Source organism: Chlorocebus sabaeus, chromosome 20 (genome assembly GCF_047675955.1).
Source record: "Chlorocebus sabaeus isolate Y175 chromosome 20, mChlSab1.0.hap1, whole genome shotgun sequence".
NCBI classification, from domain to species: domain Eukaryota; kingdom Metazoa; phylum Chordata; class Mammalia; order Primates; family Cercopithecidae; genus Chlorocebus; species Chlorocebus sabaeus.
In genome coordinates, this window is record NC_132923.1 from 132147585 (window position 1) to 132174954 (window position 27370).

The following is a 27370-nucleotide window of genomic DNA, read 5'->3' on the forward strand; positions in this document are numbered from 1 at the left end:
GACCCCAGGGCCAGGCGCTTTCCTCTACACAGCCCAGGCCACCCCCTGCCCACTGGGGAAGCGCCTCTCCAGGTCTAAGAGGAGCTGAGGTTTCAAGCTCCCAGTGTGAGCGCAGGCGCTTCCTAGCACTTTGCAAACACCACCCGCTCCCCCTGCCCCTCACCCGGAACCCGGCATGCATATCATAAACAGGCATTGCTTTAAATGCTGTACATGGGAAGGCGTTTACTTCTGGCCTCCTCTGGATCTACTCAGGGAAATGAGATCTGCTCTGGATAAACTGAAAGTTTATTGACGCGAAGTGTTTGTTCTGTTGACATTTCTGCTCCCCCTGTTTATCTGCAGTGCCGGTGCCCTTTGAAACCCTGTTATCCACCTCCTCAGCTCCCCGGAGGGCTGCAGAAAGGGCAAACCCTGTGCAGCCTTGAGGAGGGAGGGGCTGCCTCGACACGCAGCGGGGCTGCAGGGGAGCAGTCAGGGCCGCGGAGCCGCCCCTCCCCAGTTCACATGGAGCGGCTTTGTCACCAGGTCTGGGGTCGCCTCTGGACCAGTGGACTCTCCCGTGTCACGTGAAAACCAGGGCGCGGCAGAGAGCCACGTGGAAGGACTCAGAGGAGACAGGCCCACGCTCCCTCTTCCGCCAGCACAGATAATTGAGGACTGATTATAGGTGTCATTCAAAGTCATTTCTTGTCACCAGCCTCACATCTGAAAGTTAAAATGAATCCAAAAACCGTAATGACTGCAGCGGGTGGGGTGCGGGTGGGGGGTCTGAGGGTGTTCAGGTGCCAAGCACCAGCCTGACGCCGCCCAAAGCCGGGCCTGGAAAGCAAGTTGGGGAAGTTTTTCTTTATAAGGCGGTGAGTGACTTCACAAAGGAAGGAAGCTGTGTGTCATTGTAATGTGTGCACGGAAGTGTGTGTGTACGTGTGCCTGACTGGGTGTGTGTGCGTGTGGGTCAAGCTGTGTAAGTGTGCCAGTGTGAGAGTGAACCAGCATACGAGAGTGTAAAGACGCATGTGGGGGTGTGTCCATGAGTGTGAGAGACTGTACGTGAGTGAGGGTCAGGGCGTCTGTATTTGGCGCGTGTGATTGTGAGAGTACACTGTTGTGTGACTGTGTCCATGTGTATCAGCACAGAAGTGTGTGAGTGCATCTATGCTCATACGTGTGTCAGTGTGTATGAGTGTATCTGTGTGTCCCTGAGTGTGCGAGTCTGTGTCTGAGAGTGTGTATTTGTGTGAGTGTGTGTGCAACTGTATCTATGTGTCCCTGTGTGAGTATGCGAGTGTGTCTGTGAGTGTCCGTGCGAGAGACTCTGTGTGAGTGTGTCTGTGTGGGAGGGTGCAGCTGTAGCTGTGTGTGATCCTGTCCCTGTGGGCACGCCCTCTGTTCAGTACTGAAACCCTTGTGTCCAGGGCTGACTCTCCCTGATATCTGGGGAACAGATGGCCCCCCGGTCGTCAGGATGGTGCTCATTACCAAAAAGGACTAATCCCCAAACAATAAGGCTTCAGTTTTTTAATCGAAATAGAAGTGCTTTGCTGCAGAAATGAAGACCTCCTCATTATGCTCATCTTCAGCACCGTGTTTCTGCTGGTGTGCAATTTCTCTGCACTAGCAGCCAAGCTCGGGCCAGGGACCAGGACCACTGTCACCACAAGGAAGAATTTAGGTTAGGGTAAAATTCCCCTGTGTACACACTAAGCTAGCGCCTCTGTGGCTGCAGGTGACCTAGCAAGGATGGGAGCTGGTTTAGAATCTCTAGTTCTCCCGTGACCTGCCGAGCTGGGTGGGAGTCTAGGCCCCAGGAAGATGAGATGCTGCTCTGAGCAGGTGCAGGGCCTCACCAGGCCCTACCAAGTCCCTTCAGGATCCACTAGGCCTCACCAGACCCCACCAGGCCTCACCAGACCCCACCACACTCCACCAAGCTCCACCAGGTCTTACCAGACTGCACCAGACTCCAACAGGCCCCATCATACTCCACCAGGCCCCACTAGGGCTCACTAGACCCCACCAGGCCTCACCAGGCCCCACTCCACTCCACTCCACCAGGCCCCACCGGCCCCCACCAGACAGGCTGAATCAAAAGCCATGACAAGCAAACCTGCCTGTCATCAGTACTTGGAGAAATATTGCCCCAGGAAATTAAAACCATAGCACCTAAGCCTGTGCCTGCCTCCCTGGCATAGCTTCACACACAGGATATTTCTGTGATTTTTCACCAATCATGGCTGTAATTGGTTACTATAGAAACCCCCTCATTTCCAAGACACCCAGCTGTTATGCAGAAAAACCAACCAATTGCAACAGTGGCAGGGAGAGGTCGATTTATTTTTCCTCTTCAAGTCTGGTTTCCTCCTTTTTAAAGTGATCGATTTGTTCAAAGAGGAGAAAAAAGAGGGCAGGTCCAGGACAGAGGCCCCAGCCCACTCCCAGCAGCCAAGAAATGTGGCGGGCAGAGGGAGAGCCCCTCCCACAGGAAGATGTTTAGGGGCCACCGCTCCTTTCTGTGCAAGGCCAAGGGTCCCAGGCTCTGTGTTGCCATCAAGCCGGCTGAGCTTCGTGTGCTGCCTGGACCTGGTCCTGAGACTCTCGGGGACCCCTCGGTGAGAGGCTGCATCACTGCAGGAGGAGGATTTGGCTCTATCTCCAAGGAACACTGAGCAGCACAAACAATCTCTGTCCTCATGCCTTGGGGGGCTCTGAGATGAGGCAGGGTCTGGGAACGCTCTTCTCACTGATCCTGCTCAGCCTGGGGCTGGACCCTGAGCAGCTCTCATTTCATGATGAACAGGTTCTGAGAGGGCCTCACCCCATAGGGCATCCATGGCACTGTCAGACATGCACCAAGATGGCAGGCGACCCCACACCTCCTTGGGAGGCAGGCCCTGCGGCATGGCTGCCAACCACAGTGCCAACCATCAGGAGGTGAGGTTGTGGGGCAGGCAGAGGTGGCACCGGCTCCCCCAAAACTCAAGCATCCACAGGCCCCTTAAGAACATACCACCTGGCCAGGCACCATGGCTCACGCCTGTAATCCCAGCACTTTGGGAGGCTGAGATGGGAGGATCACGAGGTCAAGGGATCAAGACCATCCTTCACAACATGGTGAAATCCCATCTCTACTAAAAATACAAAAATTAGCTGGGTGTGGTAGCACATGCCTGTAGTCCCAGCTGCTGGGGAGGCAGAGGCAGGAGAATCACTTGAACCCAGGAGGCAGAGGTTGCAGTGAGCCAAGATCATGCCACTGCACTCCAGGCTGGAGATGGAGCAAGACTGCACCTTGAAAACAAAAACACAACAAAAAAACATACCACCCGTGTCACACCCACAGAGAGAGCTACAAGCAGAAAGACTGAGAACATGAAGTGCTGGCGAAGACACGAGGAGACAAGAGAACTAGTACGCTGTTGGTGGGAATGAAAACCAGAATGCCTCTGAACAAAACAGTTTGGCAATTCCTTGGAACCCTAAAGACAGAGTTCCAGTGACCCTGCTGCCCCTCTCTCAGGCACAGACATCTGTCCACATGAAAACTTGCACAGGGAGGCCCAGGACGACACTCACAACTCACAACAGCCAAAGCTGACTCAGCCCACATGCCCGTCAGCTGAGGGATGGATAAAGGGGATCTGGCGTTACGTTACAATGGAGTATCGTTCAGCCTTTAAAAGTATGGAAGGATTACTTGATCTATGCTACGATGTGGATGCACCTTGAAAACCCTGAGAAAGGAAAGAAGCAAGGCACTCAAAGCTACACGGTGCAGGGTTCCATTTATAGGAAATGCACAGAGTGACCAAATCCATACAGACAGAAAGATGAGCAACTGCCCAAGGCTTGGGGAAGGGTTATGGGGTAGGGGGTTTCTTTTTGGGGTGACAAAATGTTCTGGAATTGTGTGTGGGGGTAGCTGTACAACTCTATGCCTATATGAAACCCACTAAACTGTACACTTGTAATAGGTGAGTTTGGTGCCATGTAATTATATCCCAACACAAATCAAAAGGAACATGCTAGAGAATGGGAGGCGTGCAAGGGTTGGGGGGGAAATGTGGAGTGTGTGGCACGGCATCCCGATCCTGGCCCTGGCGGATGGGTGGAAGGCAGAGCGGCCCCTGGAGCTGCAGGCACGTGGGCAGGAGGAAGCCATGCAGACTGAGTTCATCCACCCAGTCCTCGCTGGGACACCCTGAACATGAGACAGGGTCCCTGCCTGAGCACCTGAGGACCACATCCACACCCTTTGAGAGCAGGCGGGGGCACCTCCCTCTCAGCAGCCTCCAGCCTATGATTTTCAAAGAAAGAACAAACTCCTTAGCCACCCCCACCCAGCTGCTTCCAAATGGGGAACTACTGCTTCTAGTTTGTGGCTTTCGTGCTTCTCTTCCTTTTAAATTTTTATTGAAATCGTTTTTCCCCAAGAACAGTTTAATAAGACTTGGTGAATTGAGATTCAATTCAGTACCTTCTGTATATTTTCTTCACAGAAGAAAATCACTGTCAATTAAGGGGACAAAGACATCTCTTCCACTTAAAGTTGCACCTTTCACCGAGCCGGGAGTGTGCAGTGTGAGCCTCCCGGGAGCAGCTGGTATCTGCCTTGTGGGAGCACCGGTGCAGACAGAAGCAGGCCAGGCCCTGGAATTGTTCCACCAGGGAACAGCCCAGAATCTTCAGGGTGGGACAGGACCTGGGAGCTGTGCCCATGACCAGTCCACCCCAGTCCTTCCATGAAGACACCCACTTCCTGTGACTCCTCCAGGTCCTGTCGTTCACTGGCTCTGTGGCCTGGGAGAAGGATGCTGCATTTGATGGAGAAGTTAGCTTGGCATGGGCTTGTAGCTTCCCGCTCTGCAAGCCTCATTTTTTCTGTCATTCACACCAGTGAGTTGGGGCAGGTGGGCTCTGAGGTCTCCTCCTCCCTGTTGAAGAAGACCCGTGCTTCTATGGTCAATAATTCACAGGGGACCGTTAGAAATGATCTCCAGGAAGCAGAAGGAATAGACACAGACATATTTGTTGTATGACACAGCGGTCCCATTGGCTTTTTGTGAGTTCCTGCTCTTTCGTGGAAGGCCCCACCCCAGAAGTGGACCTCCTTTCCCTGAGGGCCCAGGGTCTACACCTCGGTCCCCAATGACCCGTGTCCAGATGCTTCTTGACTCCCACCTTACTTCTATTGGTTTGCTTCAAAAAAGCTTTTTATTTTAAAATAGTTTAAGATATTCCAAAAAATTCCAAAAGAGCCCAGAGTGGTGCTGGGAACTCATCTCCAGTTACCCCTGAAGGGACACCTCAGATCACGATGCCACAGCATCATGGTGCGTAACCAGGAACTACACACGTGGCTTGGACTTCTCTAGTTTTCACTTAGCGTCCTTTTTCAGTCCCAGGAACCCATCCAGAACCCCACGTGGCATCAAGTGGTCACATCTCCTTGGGCTCCTCTTGGCTGTGATGGTTTCTCAGGCTCTCTCTGTGGCTGATGACCTTGACGGGTCTACGGAGGACTGGTCAGGGATTGCATATGATACTCCTCTTCATTGGTTGATTGGTCTGAAGCGTGTCCTGTGATGAGACCGGCCTTCTGTGTTTTGGGGGATGCCCGCAGAGGGGAAGTATCCTCCTCACACAGGCTACCCAGGGCACCTGCTCTCAACAAGACCCCTCCCTGCTGAAGCTGACCTTGAATAGTATTTGCCGGGATGTCTGCCTGGTGCTGTCACTGGGAAGGCAGTCCTGCTCCTTTCCGGAATCTTTGGAAGCAGGTCAATAAGCACAATACGCATTCTTGGAGGGGGAGGGGTACTCATTAAAAAAAAAAACAACTCTTCAAAACTTCCCCATTTGGCAGCTGGAGCAGGCAGGAGGGAGCAGGACTGGCTGGTGTAAGCGGGTAATTCTCCACAATACAGTGGATGGGGAACAGGGCACTATTTTTCCTTTCCTTAACACCTACCTTCAATGTTCCAAACGTTTCTGGGCTTTGGAAACATACAGGGCGCTGTGGGGAGAAGCAGGGTGAAGGGCCCTAAGCTGCCCAGGCTCCATCTAGAGGGCAGAGAGCCTGCACTGCCAGGGATTCCTAACCCAGGGAGCTCAGGAAGGCAGGAGGGGAGCCTTCTTGGAGACTTGTTCTCAGGGACATTCAGATGCATCTTCTCCTGAATATGGCAGCATATTCTGTTCTTTGCAAAGACAAGAGATCAAGGGGCCTGGGTTCGGGGACCCCCGGAGCTGGTGTCAAGCCCTCTGCGACTGGGGTTCTGTGCTGACCGAACTCCTGACCTTTGGGTAGGATAAAACTTCCTACCTTGGGAAGGAAGTACCTTGGGCCTCTTTCTCACCATCCTAACCTCCCGCTCGCTGATAAGATATGAGTTCCACCAGGAAGAGAAAAATGATGTTAGGTGGGATGCGAGATTTCAGTTCAGATGTGAAAATGGCCTCGTTATCCCTAAATTCTCCTCTAATTCCAGGTTCCCTGGTGGTTCTGCCCTTGAGAGAAAGGGGAAGTGTCTCCCAAAGCAGATAGACTTCCATCCCTTTCCCCTTCACACAAGAACCTCTGACTCCCCCAACTCAAGAGCAGGCTCACTCTGTGTCCCCCTGAGTCACCACCAGGATGGTGCAGATGGCTTCCCGCTGAATTTCAGAGGAGAGACCAACCCCCTCTACTCAGGGGACATGGCCGTCCCCCAGTCTCAGTCCCCGGCCCTGGCGCAGGAAGGAACACCCACTTTCTTCTGCAGTCCCTGGTTCAATTTCCCTAATGAAAACACATTAAGCCATGATTCACTTTCACGGCTTTCCCAGCCTGATGTCATTGTAATGTCCTGTCAGAGCCACTCTGCGCTCTACCTCTTGATTTAATATGATTAAAAACATCCCTCCTTTTTGGAAGGGAGCTCCAGGTTGCCTAGAGGCTTTCATCATCAGAGGCCCATTGGCATCCAGCGCGCACGCGATACTTGACTCATGGAGAAGCAGTAGCGTAGGGATGACTCACTTGGGTTGGACAGAAACCTCCAGAACCACAAGAAGGCTTTCCGAATCCCATCACGGAATCTCTGGCTACTGTCTTTCCCAGAGCTTGGAAATCAGCCTTGGTTGTCTGGGGTCCTCCCAATGCCCCATCCCCAGGACAGCAGGTCTAACTCCTGCTCTGAGATCAAGGCCCACAAAGCTTCCCCAGACAGCTCTGGGAGGTGGACCAGAACCTGGGGTTGTCCCAGGACAGTGTAGAGGAGAGCACCCAGTGGAGGCTCCTCTCAGGAGCCAAAATCGCCCCCTCCCTGCCCCGGCACAGCCAGGGGTCACACTTACAAGGAGGGGCACTCCCTGCAACTCACCTGCTGGCCTCATCGGGAGCCCCAGGACGCCCCGGGGCTCCTGGGACCATGACAGTAGTCTGGCCCAGCAGTGAGCTAAGTAAGTGAAGCCAAACTCTAACTGACCTCCTTTCCACAGAACATCTTGGGAACCGGTGGATCGTTACTTTGCAGGCCATACGTGACAAAGCACTAATCTTAATCCAAACCTGGTTAATGCCAGTGTGAGACCCCAAAATGGAGTGGCCTGACTCAGGTCACAGTGAGCTGGCCTCTGATATGGACTCAGAGTCTAGGCCTCAGGGAACCTGAGATCTCTGCTCAGGAATGAGGTCCCGACAACACTGCAGCTGTAGGAGCAGGGACACGTTAGAACCCTGGGGACGTGTCAGAACCCCGGGCACACGTTAGAACCCCGGGGACGCGTTAGAACACTGAGGACATACTAGAAAACTAGGGCAAAATCAGTAACTCCTGTGACCTGTAACTTCGGGGACTACTTCCTGGGCAATCTATGAATGCCTGTGCACGGCGGGGTGCTGGGGGAGGAAGGGGAAGGGAGGTGAAGGTGGCTGTGCCCTGTGGGGAGGGACATGGGGCACACCTTGTGCCTGGTAGGTGCCAACCTGCATCTACACAGCATCACAGCCCAGCGGCACAGCGGGCCTCAGTGAACCGCATGGCCCCTTGCAGAAGATGGTAAAAATGGCATCCTGTGGTGCCGCAGACCATTCAGACACATCACCAGTTCTTACCTAAGGGTGATTTTACCCCTCAGGGGACATTTGGCAATATCTGGAGACATATTTGGTTGTCACTATTCAGGTTTGCTACTGGCATTTAGTGATAGAAACCGGTGATGCTTCCACATATCCTGCAGTGTAGACAGACCCTGCCACAAAGATCAGAGGGCCGAGGCTGGGAAACCTGATGGCACGGGCACCACTTGCTCCTCCCAGGCCCAGTAAGGGAGGAATGATGGTCTCATCTCCAAGAGGAAAGAGGCTTGCAGGCTCTGCAGCTCTCCATGGCTGACCTACAGCTGCTCCCAAAACAGCATGGCGAGGGGGTGACACGAGACGGCTTTGGCGCTTGGCACTGCAACCCGCCAGCTGCGTAAGCGTGACTCATCTGTGTAACCACCCTGTGCTTCGGTTTTCCCACCTGTACACCTGCCACCGAGTGGCAGGGCTGTGCGGGAGACTAGACGGTGCATATTTTAAGTCTGGTTCTTTGTGAGTGCTCACGGGAGCACCCAGCCCTCCTCCGCTCCCATCCCCTTTCCCCAGGAGCTCTGGAGCACAGAGTCTGCAGCCACTTTGGGGCACGGGGGATGCTGCTCGACAGCCTTCGCAGGTGCTCGGAGGAGACTGAAGGATAGCAACGGCGCTGGCGTTCTGGTTGCCTGGGCAACATGCCCGCAAGCATTCCGGAGGAGTGAAGTGGTGACAAGCAGTGGGTGGGCAGGATGGTGGGCGGCAGTGTTCTCAGTCCCTGGGAGGGGGAACCTGGCTCTGTGTCTTAGCTGAGCCCCTGCTGCTGGGCCCCGGTCCCCTGTCCCTACTGCAGGGCAATTCCACAGGAGGACAGAGGGGCGGCCATTCCAGACCAGCTGCCTCATGAAGGGCCCCACAGGTCCCCTTGGTTCAGCCTGCTCCTCTCTCACCCCACATCACATCTGTGCTCTCTGGGCAGCACTCAGGATGTGAGCAGTGCAGCCTCAGCTGCTGGGCAGCCTTGCCAAGTGCCCCAGGCCACCTCCTGTGCTTCCCCTGCATGTGTGGACAAAGTTCCCAGACTAGGCCCCCACACGAAATATCCCATCCCAGCGTCAAGCACTAGCTCTTCTCCATCTCCCCCTGAGCAAAGGGACAGACTGGCAAAAGACATGAATGGGGCAGGAACAGAACTCACTGGCTGGGAACCTCATCCCCTGGGGGTCAGCTCAAAGCGAGGCAGCTCAGAAGAGCTCTGGGAGGGCAAGGTCTATTGTGCAAAGCCAAGGAGAGGTTCTCAGCCTGGGCTTCACATGAGGATCCTCTGGGATCGGGGAGGAGGGAGTTCAGAAAATGCTGAGGCCCAGGCCTCAGGCAGATCCACTCACGGGTGCCTGCGGGGGCGAGGCCTAGCACTGGTATGTTATGGAAGCCCCCAGAGTACATCCTGGGTTAAGAGCTGAGGAGTGCCCCCAGGGCCTCCCTCAAACCTGGTTCCATCCTACTTTATGTCTATTTCAACAGGAGATACAGGATGTGGGCAGTGGGCAAGAAGGGTGCCACAGGCTGGCCCGGTGATGAGGATCCTTCAATACGAAAGAAGGAGATGGATCAGGAGCACACAGCTGCCCTGGCACCATGTGACACGGCCCCTTCCGCAGCTCAGGGCCCCTCAGCCAGAGCTGCCAGGCCAGGAAGACGCTCAGGGGAGAGCTCTACGCAATCGTGCAAAGACACAAGCGCCATCACACAGATGCATATTTAACTAGAGAAAACTAAACTGAAGAGGATGGCGCGCAGAGAGAAAAGACGGCGTAGGATACTAAAATAATACGCCACAGGGATCCAGCCACAGCGACATGCCAGGCACTGAGCTAAGCATCTTACAGGAATTGTCTCATGCTGTTCTCACGGTAACCCTAGGGGAAGAGTTGGCATCGACTCTCTTCTTGCAGAAGAAGGAAAAACACAGAAATAGTAGCTGTGTCTTTCTCTGGAATGAAGTCTCTTAAAAATACAACTGAAAGAAGGTGGGGCTCAGGGAGGGAAGTATTCGGCTGCAGGGAGATGCCGGTTCTAGGAAGGATGTGTCCCTCCAAAGGCTTCAGATTCTCAGGACGGCTCCATCATCTCTCCTACATTGGGCAAATGCATTCCTCACAGAGAGCATTCCACAGATCGCCGTTTCCCAGTGACAGCGCTATAGCTCATTCTTGACGGTCTTGTCCCTGAAAAGGGAACTGAGAGGAATAAATGTCAGGTTATCGCCAGCTTCCAAAACACTCACTGCAGCCCCTCTGTCTTCATAGGAAATATCTATTTTGGTTTCGTGGCAATTGTTATGTTGGTATTTACGAAACTCGGTATGCATGCCAGGAGCTTTTGAAGCCAACCAAGAAGGATGGGAGGAGAACAGCAAAGGCTCTGCCTCCGGAAACAAGTGCGTGGCTGTTCCGTGGGTTTCTAGAATTTGAAGACAGGAAAAGAATGGCATTGGTGGAGGTGGGCAGGGTGCAGCGTGGGGCCAGGAGAGCAAGATGGTCACGAAGAAGCTTGAGGTTAGGTGGGTTTGGGCAGAGCATCAGCTTCTCAGTGGGCTCACTCACCATGCACCCTGGGGTGAGCCCCTTCACCTCACCAGGCCCCAGGGTGGGTGTGACGATGATCACATGCTACCCTTGTTAGGAGTGTGAAGGAGGTTCTGGACTCTGGTCACAGGAGGCCATGCCCTCCCTGTCATGGAGGGGGCACACAGCCGCAGGTGCACCGGGGAGCCAGCAGCAAGGCAGAGGCCAGGGTCTGGGACCCCTTAGCTGTCCGAAACCCTCCCAAGCCACTCTGACCTGCAGAAACACCCTCGGACCATCCTTAGTACAAGCTGCAGCCAAGGGCTTCCGTTCCAGGGCACCACTGAGAGGGGCTCAGTGTGGCTAAGGCACCTTGGGTTCTGGCACATCAGAGGGCACACAGTGAGGAGGACAGAATCGGGAGTTTCAGAACTCAGAGCCATGGCCAGGGGTAGGCCTTATGCAAGAGCTGAAATTACAGAAGGATCTAGAGCAGCTCAGAGTTTCCTGGGAGGCACCCACGTGTGTGACCGTCATGCAGAGGAAGGATGACCACTCCTCAGGTGGCCAGGGGAGGAGGCCCTGCAGTTGACTGAGGGTGAGAGAGGGCCAGTGACATCGAAGGTTCCTCTGAGTCTGTGATCACTGGATTTCGGGGGAGGGGGAAGGCCGGCCTGGCCTCACACAACTGAAGGTGTACAGCAGCCCACCTAAGGTGTTGTGGAGACCTCAGAAGTCCTCAAACGGCCTTCTCCATATCCTGCTGTGAACACCACCATCCCCAGTCCCTTATACCTCAGTGCGAATGACGCCTTTGCAGGGGACCAAGGCCTATGACATGAAGGCTCATTTGGTGGCCTCCAGGGAACACGTGGCTCCTGAGAATAAGCACAGCCCCAGAGGCTCTCAGGGGGCAGGGACGTGGCAGCAACATGTCCTCCAGCTTCAGGCCCCTTGGCGGCCCATCTACTATCCCACATCCATGGTGACGAGCAAAGAACGTAGTGATGGGGAAACATGCTGGCCTAGCCAGAGGACGTGAGATCATCCGCACAAATCACTCAATGGAGGCTGTGGTTCTGTCTCATCTTCAGCTACAGAAAGTTTCCATTTTCTCATCAGGAGAGGAAATGAAAAGAAGCGAGGCTCTGCTGCCTCAAAGGAGATGCCACGATGACTGCACAGCGGAATCTCCTCCCGGCTGCCCGCCACCACCCCACGCTGGTGCAGAGTGAAGCCGGCTGGAGGAAAAGAGCACGGAACGCGGATTCAGCAGTCCCCTTGGCTCTTACTTCTCCTCCGGCCACTGGAACGCTGCCCTGAGGACAGGCCCAGGACCAGGCAGGTCCAGATCCAGCCCATCAGTGGCCACTGCGAGTCTTGGCCCTGCCTTTGCTGAGGTGGGTGTACTCCATGGCTCAGCTCCTGTCCAGGTCTTCTTGGGACCATCCTGTGAGATGTGTGCACACCCTCAGGAACAGACACGCTACTCTCCCCATGGTACCCCTGAGGGGCTGGCGTTTTGGAGATGGTGGCACACGTGCCCAAGGTCACCAGCTAGTAGGTGGCACAACACGGACCTGGCACCAGCCTGTGGGACTCGGGTGCCCATCTTGAAGCTGCACAGAGGAAGGGGAGCAAGTCCAGCCATGGTCACTCAGAAGTAGAAGAGGCCTGGAAAGAGTTGTCCTGAGGTGATGTCACTACAGTAACAGCCACCATCAGCATTTTCCCAGCCTCTGTTTGAACACAAACTATGACAGGGAACTCATTACCTACAGGGACCACTGAGCGAATGCTGGCCAGGGCCTCTGTTGGAAAAGCATTCTTTGTGTGAAGCCACAAATGGCTTCCTTTGATTTCTCCTGCATTCCCATTGCCAGCCCTGTGCCGTGGGCACCCAGGATGGATCTAATCCTATGCTGCACTCACATATACAGGTCACATGTGCATAATGCACACACACAGACACACATGCACAAATGCAGGCATGCACAGAACATAGGCGCACACATACAGCCACATACAAACGAATACAGTCAGGCACACACACACAGAATACAGGCACACATCTATACATGCAACCTGAGCGATACATGCATATTCAGAAAACACAGGCACATAGACACACATGCACACACAAACTAACATACACACACAGACACAGGTGCACACACACAACACACCACGTGTGCATACAGAGAAAGCATGCACACACAAACTAACATACACACACAGACACAGGTGCACACACACACCACACCACGTGTGCATACAGAGAAAGCATGCACACATACACACACGCACGTGTGCACATGCAGAGACACACGTGCACACAGAATATGCATGCATGCACACACAGTCACATTCACACACAGAACGCAGGTGCATGCACACACAAACACACCATGCATGCACAGCCAGTATACAGATGCACATGCACACCGAACAGTCACTGGCTGCAGTTTCCAAGTCCTTGCAAGGTTCCCTCTGCAGCCGGGCTGTGAAATCCCACCACCCTGGCCAGCCCCTGGGCATGAGCTTTCTCCCTGGGTTCCCAACTGGAGTGTCTAGAACAGACACAGCCTGGCATACAGCTGCCCTGGCGGCTGCCCGTCAGCGTGGGGATGAAGCACTGTGGGTTGGGTAATTCTTTCCCAAAGGGACACAGCAGAGTCAGGGCAGCCAGGCAGTCCAGGGACAGGGCTCCCCTGGGGCTGGAACTTCCAACTCCCCCTAATGAGATCATCCCATCCGGAAGCTGTTCCTGAGAAGGTGTCAGGAGGACACTTGCTAAAATATCTGGGATGCGTAGCAGCCTTTCCAGGAAGCCCTGGCGTTTCTGAGCAGTGGCTATGGCTTGAAGGGGGCAAAAAACACTGTTTCCTGGGAAAGCCTATGTTTCTGAATGACCAGGAGCCAGCACTGCCTGGGCCAGGAGCCTCCCTGCCCCCACCCTCATCCCAAAACCCCTGTGTCTCACGTTCTGGTTGGCTTTTTATAGGAGCCACTCCCTGACCACCTGCTGGCTGCTTCCAAGGAGAGATGGGTCTCAGACACACAGAATTCTCCACTCAAGATATGGCTTACTGTGATTATCTAGAAAGTTCTCCCCCTAGACACAAATGGCCGTGGAGTTACTGATGAACCCCCCAGTACGAGAGAATTGAGAATGGGTGCAGCAATGTCATCCCACAGGATCGTGCTCCCATCTCCCTGAGGCTCTGCTAGGGGATGACTTGGGTCTCCTCAAGTTCATATGTGGGAGCTCTAGACCCTGGTGTGACTGCATTTGGAGACAGGGTCTTTACAGAGGTAATTAAGTGAATACAAGGGTATTAGGGTGGGCCCTAATCCAATATGGTCTTAAAAGAAGAGATGAGAACAGACACACAGAGCCCAGACCACGTGAAGGTACAGGGGAAAGACAGCATCTACAGGCCCAGGAGAGGCTTCAGCATGAACTAGCCCTGCAGACACCCTGATTCTGGACATCCGCCTTCGAAACTACGAGGAAACACATTTCTCTTCTTTAAACCACCCAGTCTGTGGTACTTTCTCGCAGCAGCCAGGCCAGCCTGAACCAGGCTCCTTCCTCCTCCCCGGTTCCCACTCTCCGTCTCCACTCTCCCGTGCAGCCTCATGGCTCCAGGTACTGTGTTTGCAGGGGACACTCACAAGCATGGGCCCACCTTGGTCTCACCTTACCTGGCCAGCTGCAGCCTCCTGACCCTCATGGGCAGCTCACAGCGGAAACTCAGCATGGGCCCCACAAAACCTTTGACCACTTCTACACAGTGTGCTCACCACAGTGCCCAAATGCCACCACTGCTCACCATGGAGTGCAGCAGGAAACCCCCAGACATCGGAGCCCACCCTTTCCTCATGGTCCCAAAATACTTGCTCATAGGCTCTGCTCATCCTCCCTCCTGCAGGGGTCTTAGTCCCCACATGGCCACCCCCTGCAGGGAGGATAGCATCCCTGCCTCTACCCACACAATGCCCACAGCACCCTCCCCCAGTTTGTGACAACCAAAAATGTTCCAGACATGGCCACAGGTCCCCCGGCGGCCAAAGTACCCCCAGTGTAGAGCCTTGGGTCCATCCACTCCTCTGGTCCCATCTGACTCCCGGCCATCTCCAACCCTCCTCTGGCTTCCATCCTGGCTCCCCACAATCCAGTGTCCACTCTGCTGCCAAAGCAATACGGAGGCTAACTCGACCATGACCTTCCTTCCTGCACAGCCTCCTCTGTTCGCTTCCACTGTGCTCACAACCTAAAGCTCCCAGGGCAGCCCCTACTCATGCTCGGCTCCCCGGGTACCTGCTGGCTGTGGGTCTCACCTCCAGCTGCACTCCTGCTCCCTGCAGCCATGTGGGGCACTGGCACTTCTCCTCCTTCACCCCAGCTGAGCGTCGTCTCCCCACCTCCACCTGCCCACCTAGGGGAGACTCCTTGCGGGGCCCACGAGCTCATCTCCTTGTCGGTTTGGTCATTCTGTTTCTGACAGTTTAGTTTCTGATGTTCCATCTGCTGTGGGCCTGGACCACTCGGGAGTTTACGCTCCGGGAGAACAAGGATGGTGTCTGTCCCCCTGACCAGGGCGTCCCAAGGAGCAGAACAGGCCCAGGGAAGAGGAGGCTCCCAAAGATGTTTGTTGAGAGACTGAATGAATGAATGGTGAGGTGACGTGGCCACGCCAAGCCTCACTTTCCTTCATGTATCACACTGAAAATAATACTCACTGTGCAGGGCTCAGGAGCCGAGAGCCAGGCCTCGGAAGCACTCACTCTGCTCAGTTACAAGTTTGTAGGTGGGGGCTGGGATTATGACAGCATCTGATTGTTTAGGGGCCATCCCCACCCTGGCAGAGGAGCTGAGGGCATGAAGCAGGTGCAGATTGGCACCTATGCCCCTGAGCTGAGCTGGTCACAATGGACTATGGGAGGCTCATCCCACCCCTCCCAGCTCTACAGGGCCCAGTGGCCACCAGGAGCGGCCCTGGGAGTGTACTGGGCAGGTGGAGGGGCAGCCCCAATGCAGGTCTACCCTCCTTCGCTTGTCCCACCCCGCCTGCCTTGTGAACGAGGTCGCACTTTTCCCGGCACTGCAGTGGGCTGGAGTGTCCCCGGAAGCCTCTGTGGAAACGTAATCCCCGTGCCGCAGCATCGAGGTGGGACCTGGAAGAGGTGAGGGGCCCTGAGGGCTCTGTTCCCTTGAATGGCTGAATGCCACTACCTCCCCCGAGTGGGTTCCTCATCAAAGGATGCATTTGGCCCCTTCCGCCCCTCCATGTGTTCTCTTGCCCTCCTGCCTTCCACCATGGGACTACGCAGCAGAAAGCCCCAGCGAGATGTGGGCCCCTTGACCTTGGGTGCCCCAGCCTCCAGAACTGTGAGAAATAAATCTCTGCTTTTTATAAAATACCCAGTCTCACATATACTGTTAGAGCCGCATAAAACAGGCTAAGACAGGCACTAATCAAATCTGACATGAGCTGGCAACTCTTCCTCCCTCCCGCTCCCAGTTCCCTGATGCCCAACGCACAGGCTGCCAGCCCCGCGTGGGGAGGAAGGGCCATTCTGCAGTCGCTGGGTTTGGGCTCTGGTGCCTCCAGGGAACGCTTGGAGGCTCGGTCTTAGCCCAGAAAACCTACCTGCTCCTGCTTGGGCCTCCTCCAATCCCTCTCCCCCACTCACTGCCTCCAGGAAGCCTCTAGGACTCCCAGTCCCCTATGGGGTTTTTCCCTCTGAAGCCCAGAGTCCCTCTCCATCAGCACATGCCCCTGACGTCCCCGACCACGGGCTGCCTCTCCCCTCAGTCGAGTGGCCTGGTGTCTGAAGTTCTCACGGGTGCCTCCCCACGCGGGTGGGCCTTTGGATCCTGGGCAGCATGGGGCCTTCATGGGGGCTTCTCCAAGGTTTCCTCAGTTTTTCCCCATAAACTGGGAGAAAATCCGGCCCTGTCAACCTCCCTGGGCCATGGTGAGGGAACGGTGGCTTCCAGAAAACTGTAAAGCACAGCTGAGGTGGGCATTTAGGAAGCTTAATTCTTATTTAGTATTAATTACACCGTAATAGAAATATTAACTTTCCTTATTTTTTTTATTATTATACTTTAAGTTCTAGGGTACATGTGCACAACGTGCAGGTTTGTTACATATGTATACATGTGGCCATGTTGGTGTGCTCCACCCATTAACTCGTCATTTACATTTGGTATATCTCCTAATGCTATCCCTCCCCCCTACCCCCTCTCCACAATAGGCCCTGGTGTGTGATGCTCCCTTTCCTGCAGCTGGAAACCATCACTCTCAGCAAACTACCGCAAGAACAGAAAACCAAATACCGCATGTTCTCACTCATAGGTGGGAATTGAACAATGAGAGCACTTGGACACAGGAAGAGGAAACTTTCCTTATTTTTATGCGGTTATTTGATAGCCACCTAATGAAGCAGATGCAATCATGAGCGCTGGGTTCTAGAATGGGGCACATCTCGTCCCTTCCCTGTCTAGTCCCAGCACAGAGCACAGGGCTGGGCTTGGAAAAATGTGCGCTTAATGCCCATTTGTGGGCCAACAGACGGAGGGACCCAGATGGGGAGTTCACAGTCCACTGGGGGAACAGGCATTTCAGCTGACGAGATCTGGAGGGAGGACAGCAGAGTGCCTCCCTCTTTCAGAGGGAGAAAGCAGGGTGGTTTCACCTCTGCTTGGCTGAGCCTGGAAGGCTGCCTGGAGGAAGTGATGGGTCTCCAATGCCAGGTAGGAGTTGACCCGAGAGAGGAGGCAGGGAAAGAAGAAATGGTGAGGTTTGATTTGTGGGGTCCACTAGGGAAGGCCCCGTCATGGTCAGGAGGCCTGCGGAGGCCAGGCTGGGGTTGAGCTATTTTTCTCTTTTTCCAGGAAGCTCCTCCCAGCCCCCTGGGGTGGGGGATTTGGGGGCAGGTGCTTCCTTGGGATCTGGCCAGCAAACCAATTACAAGTCCTCCTAACGATGAGTCCCACAGAGGCTACGTCCCTCGGCTGCACCCTCAGACCTGCCCCTCAGCCTCTCCTGCAGGCTGAGGGGCCAGAAGGGAAAGGGCTGCATGAGGGGCACAGAGACGGAGAGAGGAGAGCGGCCCAGGGCGCGGGGTGAGGAGCCAGAGAACCCTTGACAGCCCTGTCCTGGTGGTAGGAGGCAGCAGCAGGAGCCTGCCTGGCACAGTGAGTGTCTCTGTGCCTAAGTTTCCTCACCTACAAAGCCAGGCTGACTCCTAAGCCTTGAGAAGGCGGCGACGATGCAGAGATACCACATCCACGCAGGGCCGGGCGCCACACTGCCTGCCATTTCTGGGAGGAGCACAGGGCTGAGCGGAAGAGAAGCCCCAGGGCCACGGCCAGCCTCAGGGACACCCGGCCTGGGGCAAAGGCTGTTTGTTCTTGGCTCCCTCCAACCCTGCCCCAACCCCACATCCCACCCACACCTTCTTCTAAGCCCTGGAGAGCCTTGTCCCTCCGCAGGTTCCCAACACTCCTGAGTCAGGAATAGGATGGAATGGATTTTCCTGCAGGCTCAGGAGGGGAGGAGGTAGGACTCCCTGCCAGGCGGTCCTGGGTCTGCAGGTCATGGGCCCCCTCTGAGTGCTTGTCCCCCATACGTTTTCACCACCGACCTCAGAGCCCTTGCCCTGTACCTTTCTCTCTGCCACTTGCGCCTGCCCTTCTCCTCCCTTTGGGTCCCGTCCCTCCTTCCCAAGCGACCCCTGACTCCCGGAGTCAGCTGATGGGTCACTTTTGCTATCCAATGGCAAGTGCCAGTGTCTGTCTGGGCATCCCCTGAGCTGGGAGTTAGCTCCGACTCTCCTCCAGCACCAGGGATTTTGGTCAAGAGGCACACAGGACCCGGCAGCCCAAGCTCCTCTGTGGAGCCACTCCCAGGCCTAGCACCATTCCCGAGCCCCACTGTGCACCCAGCCCAAAGGGCCAGCCGGCGGCGGAGACACCTGTCACCTAAAGCACTGGCCCTGCTGACAACAGAAGCGCAGGGCACCTTGTCCACAGCCTCCACAGACTCTATGACCTGGAGAAGACAAAGGGGGGCGGTCAGTGTGCCCCGCCTGACCCTGGCTGCCCAGCTCCAGCCAACCTGGGAGAAGGTGGCCTGGTCCCAGGAAGGCCAGGAGGGAGGGAGGACACCCGAGGGTGGCGGGACATCCCAGCCCCAGAGGCTCTTTCCCAAACAGGAGCAGAGTCTGTTTCAGGAGCCTGATGGGCACTCTGGGCTCCTGGCTTCTGGTCCCAGCTTAGTCACCACCATAAGCACAATGAGCTCACGGCCATGAGTCACCCACAGTGCATCAGCTTGTGTTTCTGAACCTGGGGTTGGCATCTCGCTCAGTGGCCCTCCTCACCCCAGGCCTCAGCCTGGCACCCCTGGCTTCAGGCTTATCCGGTGACCAGGCAGACACGGCCTGCCCTTCTGTGAGGCTGAGTCCAGCACAGGGGATGGGAGTCAGACCCAGGCCAATGACCCAGCACACACTTGACCCCCAAGGTCCCTGCTCCCGGAATAAGAAGTCAGGTGGACTCAGGCAAAGACACCCCTTGCTCAGGCACCCGTGGCCGTGTGGAGGCTTCCGTCCTGCCGGAAATGGTCCCAGGACCTGAGTGTGGACAGAACTCAGGGAAGTTCTCTCTCTGTGGACTGTGTGGCCTGAGACAGCTGTTTATGCTTCGTGTCCCCATCTGTAAAATGGACACTAAGATGCCTGTCTCCGGGATTTGTGGAGAGGATCAGATGAAATAATGTCTGTCTGGATCCAGGACTCAGGCACCGTGACACCCAGTGAAAGTGGGGGATGCCGTGTTTCTCCCAGACAGGGGCAGTGCTCTGCAACCACCAGCCAAGAGGCGCAGAAAGCAGCCGCGATGTCCCCCTCTCCCGTGCTGCAGCCACCTCCACGTGCCCCTGGTGACAGCTCCTGGTTGTGGCTCCATGATGAAGGAAAGGCGTAGCTGCGGGGGCTGCCAGTGGCTGCTCCACAGGCTCCCATCCTTGAAACAAGAGGTCACACAAGTAGCTGAAGGTGGGGAAAGGCTGGATTTTGCAGACCCAGCTCAGCATCTAGGACCTCTCAGTGGCAGGAGGGTGGGCAGCGGCCCTACCTCGGAAACAGGCCCTGGTGGCAGTGAAGGAGCCAGTGGGGCTGCCTTCAGAGCCTGCAAACCTCCTGGAGGGTCTGGACACGCGCAGCCCCTCCTCGGGCCTCCTGGGGGGTAAGGGGCATTTCCTGGCCCTGGGCAGTGGTGCCGCCCCATGCTCCACACTACCCCTCCAGGGCAGGCACTGAGTCTTGTCTTTGTCAGCGAGTGGGAAATGCATCCTTCGTTGGCCAGGTGTACACCCAGTTCCTACAGGGCCAGGAGGTAGGGGGGCTGGGGGGTCTCAACTGGGGGCAGTGATGAAATGTGGATGCTGCCCCAAGCCGGGCAGCCTGGCCGAGGGACAGTCACCCCTTTTCTTGTTGGAAGGAAAGCCAGAGAACCAGCCTCTCCCCAGACCTGTCCCCTCCAGGCTCTTGTCCCCTCCACTGCTGTGCACCCACGAGAGGGGGTGGCCTTGGTGGGGCTGTTTCCCAGCGGCCAGGATTTCTCTGCCTCTCCTGAATGTTTTCCCAGGCTCAGCTGTGCTGGGAGTTTGACAGCTTGAAAGTGGTTCATGCTCGTGCTCATGCCGGATGCTCATGACTCCTGGGAGCAACAGTCAATCCCGAAAGCTGTGGTTCAAGGTGGAGGAAATGGACGCTCCAAGTCCAGTATCTTTTCCTGGTGCTTCTCGCCCAGGGAGGTGAAACCAAGCCCAGACCTTCCAGGCGTGTTTCTGCCCTCTGCCTGCTCATGGGTGGGCTGTGCGAGGCTCCACTCTCCTTGCCAATAAATCAGAAAATAGGTATTTTAGGTGCAACAAATTGCTTGTTCAGTTGTTAATCAGGCAACCCTTCGGCAAGGGAAAAACAATTGAACCACGTTAATCAGCTGAATTCATACCAGGCGCGTCGCTCTGATTTATCAGTAACTGTCTCTGAAACCTCTTTTGGGGCGAGGATGTCGGTGTGTTTCTCTCTCTCCCCACAGTCTGTCAGGGACCGTTCTGGACACCCATTCCCACGACACAACCTCAGGAACTGAAGACCAAAGCCGCAGGCCGTGGTCCCCTAGGAACCCCCACCCCCCACAGGCGAGTGAGGGGGGCAGGCGGGGGTCTCAGACTCAGCCTGAGCACATATGTGAGAGGCTTTCTTCCCACCGGTGGGTACTGGAGGGGCACCCGCTCTGAGTGAGCAGGGCTGGGTGGTTCACCAGATGCCTCCCTGCCTCAGTTTCCCCACCTGTAGAAGGGAGATAATGGGCTCGGCGTCCTCCCGTGAACTTCCCAAGTTAATACAATTTGAGTATGGGGTCATCGCCATGTCAAGGAAAACAAGAAGGGCATCAGGATCCTTTCCTTCTTTCTTTCTTTCTTTTTTCTTTTTTGAGACAGAGCCTCACTCTGTCACCTAGGCTGGAGTGCAGTGGCACGATCTCAGCTCACTGCAGCCTCTGCCTCCCGGGTTCAAGCAATTCTCCTGTCTCAACCTCCTGAGTAGCTGGGATTGCAGGTGCACGCCACCACTCCCGGCTAATTTTCTTTATTTTTAATAGAGATGGGGTTTCACCATATTGGCCAGGCTGGTCTCGAACTCCTGACCTTAGGTGATCTGCCCGCCTCGGCCTCCCAAAGTGCCAGGATTACAGGCGTGAGCCACCATGCCCGGCCCCATCAGGATCCTTTCTTTTCCAGAAGTCTATTTTCAAGTTAATCACTTGTTTGTTTTTAAGTGAGAAGCTACACCTTGAATGTTTTCACTACATAAGACCGTGTTTGAATGTCAACCAGAATAGCTACGTTTCTCACAGGTTGCATTTCATTCCTGAGGACTTCAGTCTCTCTCTCCCTCTCTCACTGTCTCTCTTGGATGGCACCTGCCCCGCGTGTGGTCACAGTGAGTACATGTTCCCGCTCCCCACGCACACCAATGCCCTGGGCAACGTGCCACCAACCTCCTAAGTGTCACTTCCCTCCCAAGACTACCAGGCGCTCCAAGGCACCCCCACCTCACTGGGGCCACCTCTCCAGCCTAGCCCAGCACAGCCCAGCCTCAGCTGCCCCTTTCCTCATCCTGGCTCCCCACTGCTGCGTCCTCCAGCCTCAGCAGAAACGCCTCCTGCCCTGGAGGCCTTCCAGCTCACTGGGACAGGTTGGACCCCAGGGAAAGGTTCTGTGGGCCCTGCTCTTCACCAGTGACCACTCAGAGCTGCAGCCCCTTCCTCAGCTGTGCAGAGTTTGTTCATCATTGGCCTCGTGTGTGGCCTGGTGTCTCAGTTCACCTCTGTGTCCCCAGCACCTCCACACAGAGGCCTGGTGGATAAAGGGGGCTGAATGAATGAATGAGTGAATGGACGGGTGGATGGATGAATGGATGGAGCTGGTGCCCCTGCCCTTCCTTGACACCTCCCTGGGCTGGGCGTTCTGCCTGGGCTGACGCCCTAGCACAGAGCTCTCGTTCTTCTCAGAGTGACAGGGACGTTCACTCTATGATTCAGTTCGGCACTGAACAGCTGTGGCTCGAGTCATCACAATCCAGGTGCCAATGTCCTATTTTCCTAAAGCAGCCGTAACTACCAGAGGGCAGAACCTTCCACTGTCCTCCCCTGAAACTCCTTGTTCCTTCTCTGTCTTATCTGGTCACATTTGACCTTTGCCCTCCCCATTGGACAGCAGGGGTCTTGGCCCCAGCCCAGAGGCTGCCCTCAGGCTGCCCGGACCAAGGCTTGACCTCACGCTGGGCAAGACCTGAATCAGTACTTTGAGGCTGATGGAGGGCGTGCCAGCATTTCTACACATTTTTATGCTCGGCTTCAGGGAAAGTTATCTCCAAATAACAGCTGAGGCACCAGTCATGGGAGATTGTGGAAACCCATCCACAGCTTCCCAGAATAAACTCTCCCAGGGTCTCACTACAGAGCGAGTGCCCATGGTGGCTTTCGAGAGGCGTTCAGGTCCTCAAGCCTGCATTCTGGTTGTGATCGTGATTTCGAAAACTAAATTATTGTCCATGTCTATGGAATGGATTCTGTAAAGAGGAGGAAAGGAAAGAGAGAGGCAAAGGCAAAAATCTCCATAGTGGAAAAGGCCTACACAGAGGTTGGAAGGAGGGATGGGGCTCCAGGTTCCCATCTCCATCCACGGTGTTGAGGACATGGCCGTGTGGGGGTTGGTTGTGCTCTGCAGCTGGCAGAGGCAGCCCTGGTCAACTTGGGCAGGAAGTGGGCAGCCCAACCTCAGGGGCACTCCATCAGCTCTGACCCTTCTGCAGAAGTGGAGATTCCCTTTGCTTGGAGGTTGACATCCTAGAAGCAGGGCTAATAAAAGTGAGTGCATCAGAGAACAGAGGCCACACTGAGAGACTGGAGGGCACGCAGCTTTTGCAGGCTGAAGGGGACACAGGGTCAACGGGGCTCAACTTGCCCCAGAGCCAAAGGCCAGGGCCACACTGGCCTCCTGACCTCAGCCGGGAAGAGCAAGCCTTTCTAGAAGAAGAGCTCCATACACGTGAGCATCGAAGTGACTCTTCCTTTTTATTTCATGGCATCGAGATCGGAACAGTAACAGTGAGAAATGAATTCCCATTGAAGGCCTCCTGCTCGGCAAAGCTCTGCGGAAGGCTGGCGTGGGTTTATGCACTCCTGCAGAACTGCTGTTACCCACAAAGACTCTGGGGTTTATAATTGTATTTACCTATCGAAGCCGAATAACTATGTATGGGGTGCTCCTTTTGGAGATGGGGTTATTCTGGGAGCCCAAAGAAACTGATGGACTTACCCACGCACTCAGAGAAGAAAAAGAACTTGAACCCAGCCGCAGCCAGGCAGAGGAAGGCGGGGCAGTCAAGGGTAGGAACGTGAACCTCGAACCCAGCTCATCCCACCATGACTTTGGACTTCTGGCTGCCAGACCGAGACAACAAATGTCTGCTGCTATAAGCCACCCAATTCGTGGAATTTTTGTTTGTTTGTTTGTTTGTTTGTTTTGAGCTGGAATCTCCCTCTGTCGCCCAGGCTGGAGTGCAGTGGTGTGATCTCAGCTCACTGCAAGCTCCACCTCCTGGGTTCACGCCATTCTCCTGCCTCAGCCTCCTGAGTAACTGCGACTACAGGTGCCCGCCACCATGCCCGATAATTTTTTATATTTTTAGTAGAGATGGGGTTTCACCGTGTTTGCCAGGATAGTCTGGATCTCCTGACTTCGTGATCTACCCGCCTCAGCCTCCCAAAGTGCTGGGATTACAGGAGTGAGCCACTGCGCCCGGCCCAATTCATAGTAATTTGTGATGACCACACCAGGAATCTAACACAGTTGTGGTTATTTGCTAAGGAGTTGCTTAGTGGAGAAGATGCTACTGGCTTCAAGGAGGAGTGAGGATGAGGCCACATCATTTTGTCAGCAACTATCAACCATCAGCCGTCTCGTGCCTGGCACGTGCCAGATACCTGGGCAAAACCTCCAAGGAAAAGAAAACTCTCTGCCCTCAAGCCTGCAGTTTGGATTTACCTGCAGAAAATAGGAGGTGATCCCTAAAGGAAGGGGTCCTTTCAAATTTGGGGCACATTTGATGGCCACCCAGGTCCCTCTGTCCTCTGACACTTCCTGCCATCCCCAATCCTGACAATGGGCTACAATGACCTTGCAGAGTCCAGCCCCACAGCCTCTGGATGACCAGATGGCACCTGACCCCACCAAGGAGGCAGAGGGGAGGCCCCCACGGTGCACCCTAACATGGCGCCAAGGAGCCTTCTCTGTGGAGCTTGCCTCTCCTTCGCCTGGGGTGGGGTCTTGGTCTCGGGCCCCGGCAATGAGCTCCTCCAGCAGCAGCTGGAAACCAAGACACTGTGCTGGGCGATGTGTCGATGCCATTGGATGGGATTATGGCTGCCACCAGGCTCCAACAAATTGTGAAATACAGATTGTTAGCAGCTTGCAGACCATTTGCAAATAAACCATCACAGTCCGGCATTAAAACACCCCCTAAATAAGCATCCTCGGGAAGGTAGTGACATGGGAGCTTGTTTATATCCTTTCTATTTGACACTTGTTCCATCACAGGGAGGCTGCGCTCAGCACTGTGGAGAGGCTATGCAGGCGGCATTTAAAATGCAAAGATCTGCTGATTTTTCATACGGAATTATACAAATGGAACCGCTCTTCCATTTTATGATTGAATTAGGTAATGTATTGATGGTGCAGAAAGAACCAAGGTTATGTCCTTGTTTTCCATGATTTATGGACTTGGAGCGTTTCACAGCTCCTGGTTCTGGACACAGCCGTACACCATCACTGTGTTTCTGGTGCCGAGAAAGCTGGCTTTCACACAGCCGCTGGACGCTGGACAGAGCAGAGGGGGTTCGCGGCCATGACTGCATCCTCCAGAGAAGCTCTGCTGGGAGAGGAAACTCCAGCATCAGGAGAGTGCCTGTGTTGTTGGGCCTTTTTTCCTCCTGCCGTAATGACTTATGACAAAAAGCAGAAGACAATGGCTTGGGATCAGGTCTGACTCCATCCCCTGAGGCTGCCAATGGGCCTGGCTTCTCAAGAAGGAGATCTGCTGGCTCCTTGTGGCACCTTGGACAGTTCTGGTGGAGGAGGCTGGCACAGCCAAGGGGCTGGGGGAGGTGAGGTGAGTTCAATGGAATCAACGGCGATCCCATTGCATGGAGATGGGGGGTTTTAGATCTGCTCTGCATTCACCAGCAGCCCCTAGACAGTGATACCTTTGTGCCTCAGGGTTCCCACCTGTGAAATGGATAGATGTCTGTCTGTCTTGAATGACTAAGATATAGGTCCATTTGGAGGCATGTGAGAAGCTGGAAGTGCTTGCAAAAACCTTCTCAACCCAGGATTCTACCCAGAAAAGGCCATGGCTTGAGAATGTCTAAGAAGTGGTGAGAAATAGCTCCTGGAAAGAAGGTCCCCCTGGGAATGTGCTCAAGGTACTCTCTTCCCCTCCCCCAGGTGGCCAGGCTGGCCATGAGGCCGCCCTAGACCTTGCTCCCTGGTCCTGCAGTCCATGACGGTGATGACTCAGAAAGCAGGCACTCAGAACACTCATAAAGGCGGATGTGCAGCTTCCTAGACCCAGGCGGGAGGTGAGCCTCATGGCCTCCTCCTCCCGCCTGCCCCGTGAACTCTTAAACCTGGAGATGTGCTGAGCCAGGAGCGGATGGAATGAACATGGTTTCCACCGAGCAAAATTATCAGTGTGTTAACAGCTGCCCCCCAGGCAGCTGGGGATGCATTCCCAGCCCTGCACATGCAGACAGCAGCAACATTAGCTCAGCCTGGGGGCTTCAGACACAGGCATGAAACTAAATCTTCCCAAATCCACTGAGGTGAGTCCAGATGTACCAACTCAGAGGATCTAAAGGCTCGGCCTTTTCCAGACCATTCCTGGGGCTCTCCGCTCACTCCCCTCCTTCCTCCATCTCCTTCCTTCCCATTCTTCATGCCTCCCTCTCACCCTGCCCTGTGTGTCCGTGTCTCATGAATGGCTGTGCATCTGATACTCCCTGGAAAGCCCCTTACCATGCATACTCCTCTTCAGTACCCCCTGTCCTACGCATCAGGCTTTCCTGACCTTCTCACGCTGCATCTGTGCAAGTCCCACCCTGGCCTCTCTGGGGACAGCGATGTTCTTTCCTTGCCCCCTGAGCCCCATCCCCACTCGGGAGCTGGCACACAGGGAGTGCCCTCAAATGGCTGTGGGACAGGTGAGAGGAAGGCGGTGTGACGGTTTGTTTTCAGCCAGGTGAGTCCCATGGAGATTTGAATCAAGTATATTTGCAAGAGTCCCCAGGGGAAAATGCTATGGGTACCCAGTGCAGGATGAAACATTTTCCTAAAACCCGTAGAAATTCCTTCCTACATTTCTTTACTTTCCTGGATGTCTGAGGTCACATTTGCCTTTCCCATACATTAATGTCCCAGTGGACCCACTGAAATGGATGGACAGGTTCAGGGGTCCTCAGAGTTGGGTCCCCAGGCCAGTGGCACCAGTGGCACCTGGAACTGGTAAGAAATGCTTACACTCAGACCCAGCCCAGACCACTGAATTGGAAATACCGAGGGCAGGCCGAGGAAGCTGTATTTTAACAAGGCTTCCAAGGATGCTGATTCTGAGCTCGGCGGGTCAAGTGAGACTATCAGCTGATCTTCTCTGGGCACTCTGGGCAGGCCCAGTGCCAGGCACATTGTCCCATGAATCATTTTACTCTTCCCGTGCCCCTGAAGGAGAGATGCTGCTATTAACCCCATTCTACAGATGAGAGAGTGAGGCACAGAGAAAGGGAGTACTACAGCCAAGATTACACAGCAGGTAAGAGTCCAAATTTGAACCCCCACCATCTGACTCTTGCCATTAAGAGTGCTGGATCTCTGGCAAACAGGGCACTTGGAGCCTACACAGTATGTGGCTGGACTCCAAGGGGCCAAGGGCCAACTGGGGCCTGAACTGACACAGCTGGAAAACGGTGCAGCCTTGCTCCTTTTGGAATAATCACAATCATTCTCATTATCATCACCATCACCATCATCGCCATCTCCAACATCATCACCATCACCACCACCATCATTACCATCACTACCATCACCATCACCATCATCGC

At 54.9% G+C, this 27370-nt stretch overlaps 1 protein-coding gene across 1 annotated transcript in view; it reads right to left on the reverse strand.

The window, feature by feature from the left end:
• Positions 1-27370, reverse strand: part of AJAP1 (adherens junctions associated protein 1) — a 139938-nt gene that overhangs the window by 82023 nt on the left and 30545 nt on the right. The window lies entirely within an intron of this gene.